At 57.4% G+C, this 5,325-nt stretch overlaps 1 protein-coding gene across 1 annotated transcript in view; it reads left to right on the top strand.

Annotated features, from left to right (window-relative positions):
• Positions 1–5,325, top strand: part of SLC9A3R1 (SLC9A3 regulator 1) — a 10,880-nt gene that overhangs the window by 1,839 nt on the left and 3,716 nt on the right. The gene's annotated exons all lie outside the window — the stretch shown is intronic.

The raw sequence follows: 5,325 nt of genomic DNA, 5'->3' as shown, positions 1-5,325 counted from the left end.
GTCTGTGACGGGCGGGGGCGGGCGGGCGCACCGGGCTGGTTGGACGCACCACTGACCCCGTTCAGTCCTGTGCTGCGGGGCCGGTAAAATGCAGTGAGGAAAGCAACAGGGGGAGCTTTGACGTGCAGCTGAGCCCAGAACTGGGCTGAGGGGGGCCGGCACTAACCCACCCCAAAACACAACAAAAACCCGTGGCAGAGGTTTTTCGGGGCTGAGACTGCTGGTGTTGGTAGTAGTCAACCCTGCTTTGAGTGTGCTCAGTCTCTGCTGTGGAGTGGAGATAGCAGAGCTCTTCCCGGGCTGGGGGCTTGATCCTGGCAGTCCCCACAGACGCTTCCCGACTCAGGAATGTTGGCCTTAAGCACGCGTGGGAGTGAGCAGTTGCACAAACAAAGTGATGTAGAAAGGTGAGGAATTGAGAAACAGCTGACCTTTCATGCCCCAAGCGGTTCCTAAGAAACGCTCGGGGCTCTGGGAGAGAATACTGCTTTTTATTTACCCAGCAAAGACGTGTTTGTTGTTACAACAGACATGTGGATGGCTCCCTGGGCAGCAGCCTCTTGAGTTCTCAGTGTGAGGAACCTTCTGGGGAAATCTTATGACCTGTTCCCAGAGAGGTTGGTGTAGTGGAGCCTTCCCAGTGTTGATGCTGAGCCCCAGAAAGACCTTGGTGCCTTGCTGAACTGCTACCAGCATGGGGTTTTGCTGAGGATTGGGTGGTTTTGAGCTGTGTCTCCTGTGGGACTTTAGCCTGTGCTTGTTCCCCTGATTGGGCTGATCCACTGCAGGCACAGCTCTCATCACTGCCTGGCTAAAACATCACTCCAGCACCTCCTTGATGGGCTTATTTGGCTGGGAACAGCCATGTTCTATCTCTGTGCTGTCTTGCTCGCTGTCCCCTCTATGATCCCAGGTCCCTCACATGTGGCCCCGTGCTGGGCCCCGGAGCTGCCCCATGCAGGGAGAACGTGCCTGCTCTCCCGTATGTCACAGTGCCAGCCCTCCCTCGGGGCTAGTGAGGCTCTGCTTTCTGCTCCCAGACCTCTCCATGGGCTGGGAAAAATAAAAGGGTTGTTCTTAATGCAGCTCAGGTGAGTCCCCTGCCCAGTTTGGGGGCTAAGGACGTGCAGTCCCCAAAGAGGATGGAGCCCTCTCATGCTGTGGGACTGCTGCCTGCTTGCTGTGTTGGCTGGAGTGATGGAAAGAGCTTAGGAAGCTGCAGATGCCGCACAAGATTTTGTGAGAGAGCCCCAGCTGGAGATACCTCATGGGCTTTGGGGGACAGTCTTGGCTGAAGATTCCCCACAGTTTTGGGGAGCAGGCTCAGGGCACAGCCCATGCACGGTTACTACTGGCGGTTTCTCTGCTAGCGGTTTCTCTCCTCACTAGATCAGGAAGCAGGTGATGTGGGGTGGCATTGCCACAAGGCCCCAGATGGTTTCTCAACAGGTAGCAGCAGGAAACCTTGCGGCTGGGGGCAGGGCCCAGTGGAAAAGTGGGTTTGGAGACATCACCCAGGCCAGGCACCCACCAAGCAGGGTGGGATGCTGAGCCAAGCCGGAGCAGGCAGAAAGGGTTTCCTCTCCAGTGAGGCAGGAACACACTGGTGGCCTGTTTCTGGCCACTGGCAGGCAACCAGTGCTGGCTGCTCCATCCCCCTGCAGCCCCATCCCATCACTGTGGGTTGGTAGGATTTCCTGGGATCACAGGGGAAGCAGGAGATTTTCACGTGTCAGAGTTCTGTTTGCTTTATTGGGCTGGACTTGCCTTTATTTGTTTAACAAGCCTGGAGACGCTCAGGAGCTGGGAGAGCTGCTTGTGGTGAGCAATGTTTAATGTCTCCCACCTTCCAGCAGAATCCATTCTCTCTCCAAACTGTACTGGGTCCTGCATGATTGGGACTGCTGGGGATCTCGGATACCCCCACAGATCCCTCAGGCAGTTGTGGGCTCCTTTTTCATTCCTATCAAACCTTGAGTGTGCAAATCCCCCTGATGCTGTGGTGGAGGTTTTGAGCCTCCCTGGGAAGCTGGTCCATGGTGTGGTGACAGTTTCACACCCCTCAGGTCAGCCCCATTTCCTGGGGCCCTGTGCCCTGGAGGTGTCCCCCCACCAAGAGCTGTGACAGTTTGTCTGCCTCCGTCTCTATTTCCGGAGGCTTCAGCTGCTCGGGAGTGTCTTGAGAAAGTTTCATACAAGCTGCACAGTGTTCCCAGGGCAGCGCTGGGTGCTGCCAGCACAGTGCTCTGGTACCAGGGCAAGGCATTTGCTACCAGCCTCAGGCTTCCCTCTTGCAAATTTAGTGTTAAATTAGAGCCCTTCCTGCCAGCAAGGCTCATCCCTCCTTGTAAAACCTGGGAGAGCCTCCCAGGGCTGGGTTTCAGAGTGTAACAGGGAGCAGTTCCCCCGGCACTGGGAGCATTGCACTGGGGTAGCTGGAGTTTAATTAGGAAATGAATTAAATTTCCTCCCAAGGCAGCTGCATGAAAAGCAGCTCCAGTCAAACAGGACGTGACAGGGATGCTGCAAAGGAGGCTGCTTTGCATCCCCTTTGTATGAAGCCCGAATGTGTGAGCCAGATTTTGGGACCCGTGTGAATTTGCTGGCTCAGGCATCCTCAGAGCTCTTGTGTTTCTCTTTGAGTAACTGGGAAGGTTGCTGCCGCCAGCAGGCTTGATGCTGCTTGTAGGGCTGCAGGGAATTTCCTGGGACTTGAGGCTTCAAAAGCTGTCCTGAAATTGCTATTGAGTGGCTGGGAAATGGGGTGTGAGTCCTGACGTGCTATGCAGCTGAGGTCCCCACAATCCTGGGATTGCTGGTCCTGCCAGGTGGCTGAAGGTGCTGCGGGGGGAGAAGCATCTGAGTGTGCCCCAAATCCTGTTTCAGGGTAGGAGCAGCAGTGCAATGCTCCTGAAGTCCTCATCCTGAGCGGGCATCTCTGCAGACAGAGACCTCTCTGCCTTCCCTGGGTGCAGAGGAGAGGGGTGGCATGGGATGCCTCTGCAGGGGCCGATTCCAGCTCCCCCCACCGCCCTCCCTGACTGAGGCTGTAATTGCTTGTAACAAGGCTCTGCCAGCTAATCCCAGGAGAGCTGCTGGCCTTGCAGGACAGGATGCAGCAGCTTAGAGAAATTAGGGGCATTTCCACTGCCCAGCTCCACAGCCACGGGTATTCTTGGGTTGTTGGCCCCAAACCCTCTTGCTTCATGTTGTTCAGCCTAAAGGGGACTTTGGGGCTGAAAGGATGCACTGCCATGGGGTGCTCACCCCATGGATGGGCAGGATACGGCTGCTGGAGGATCAGATGCATTTGTTTTCCTCTCTGGATGGCAGAATGGCGGCTGCCTGCAGGGTTTTTGTGACTTGGGGGGGGTCAGGCAGGCAGCCTGGCATGCTGGGCTGGAGGAGCTGCCAGCTGCTGGTGGGGGGCTGCTGGGGGCTGGGTCATGGCTTGGCCAGGCTGCCCTTGCAGCCAGTGCTGCTGCCTTGGCCAGCTGCCTTTGCAGGATCGGTGCCTCCCTCACCAGCGTGACCTGTCCCTGTGTCCTGAGACATCTGTCCATCCTGCAGGACTTCCTATCCCCACCCAAAATTCACAGCACCAGCATCTCAGGGAGCCCAGACTGCCAGGGCTTTGTTGGTATGGGTGGGAGCAGAGCCCTCCCTCCTCCTCCTCGCCCGGGAGCGCTGCCAGCCCCGCTTGCTGGGTGCTCCCTCTGGCTTTGTCCTGAGCTATCGGCGTGGAGCAGCCCCACAGAGCTGCCAAGGGCACCGGCAGCCTGGGTGCTCCAGAGCCTGAACCCTTGCTCAGGGTTGAGCGAGGGCAGGGGTCTGGGGAGGTGCTGCCTTCATCCAGCAGCTCCTGCCTTTTGTCCTTCTTTTGGGTATTGTCTGTCCCCACCATTGCTTGGGATTTCTGCTGTCACACCCCGTGAGCCTGCTGCCACCTGGGCACGGCGTGGGGACCGGAGGGCAGAAGGGGCGAAGTCGAGGGGGTCACAATGCTCCACCCAGCCAGGGAATCCACAGCTGGGCTGTTGCACGGGGCATGTGCAGCTGACACACATGGGGACCAAGTCCTGCATGCCAGGGCTGAGGCATCTCAGGATTGCCTTCACTCCTGGCAGATGTGCTGGGTGCTGCCTGCACCTCCCTTCCCAGGGCGTTGTCAGGTGGTGCTGGGGTGGTGGCCGGCCTTGACCATGAAGGAGGGTGTTGTGCAAGAGGATGGGGCTTTATCAGGGCTTTATTGCAGCACTGGGCTTAGCAATTGTGAACGTGTCACCCGGCCCGTGTGGGACCCTGTGCCACACCAGTGTGTCAGATATGGGGTGTCAGCACCCCAGGACCCAGGTTTTCCCTGCTGTGGGCAAAGGTGATTTCATGGCAAGATGCAAGAGTGCTGTGCAGGGGGTAAAGAGCACCCTGTGCAGGTGTGGGAGGGTAAATTCCTGCAGTGCCTGTCCTCAGTGATGCTATGGGTACCCACAGAAAAAAAATGATCTCAGATGAAAGATTAAATACACCCCCTTGATGAGGAATATTCCAGCAGTTTGAGTGAGCCTTGGCTGCTGGGAGAGCCCAACCAAAGCCCAGGTTTTGGTGGTCAAGGTGGGATCAAACCATTTTATATATAAATTGTAAAAGTGGTATTGGGTGCTAGGGTCAGAGCAGTTCTGACAGTGCGACATGCAGGTGTCTGGTTTATGTCACCTGGTTCCTCTGATTCTTCCTGGACATCCCACTCCCTGCTGGGTGAGTAAAGGCAGTTCCTGTGTGCCAGCCTCCCAGGATGCTTCTGCTTCTTTCTGCTGCTCACCATGTGGGGAGCTTAGAGGGCACCAGGGGGGCCAAGTCAGTGGCTGTGGCTGCCCCAGTGGGGTTCTCTGGCTCTAGGTACTGGTGGATCCACAGATCAAGGTGAAACCAGGTGCAGATGAGCTGGGTGTTGCCTCCTGGAGAGGTGAACGTCCCAGTCACACCGCCCCAGTGGAGCTGGTTTCTGTTTTGCAATCCTGGAAGGTCATGCTGGGGCATGGAGGTGCCTCAGCATTACAGCTGCTCCATCTGTGTTCCAGCTGCCCGCCCGAGCCCTGTGTGCCCCTTCCCTGCTCACAATGGCTGTGGGGTGCTCTGGGGGGGGGCATCTCCCTGAGCTCATGGCTGGTTTGCCATGGGGAGGGGCAGTTGGCAGGGGGCGATGCAGGGGACCTGTGCCATCACCTGAGACCTCTCCAGTGGCCAAAGCTTCCCGAGTGGGATGGGGTGGAGTGGGAGTGCTTCCCAGCCACCTGGGCTGTGTTTCCTCCTCCACCTTCATGGCAG

This window comes from Geospiza fortis, unplaced genomic scaffold, assembly GCF_000277835.1.
Source record: "Geospiza fortis unplaced genomic scaffold, GeoFor_1.0 scaffold244, whole genome shotgun sequence".
NCBI lineage: Eukaryota > Metazoa > Chordata > Aves > Passeriformes > Thraupidae > Geospiza > Geospiza fortis.
This window is presented reverse-complemented; position numbering and strand designations above follow the sequence as displayed.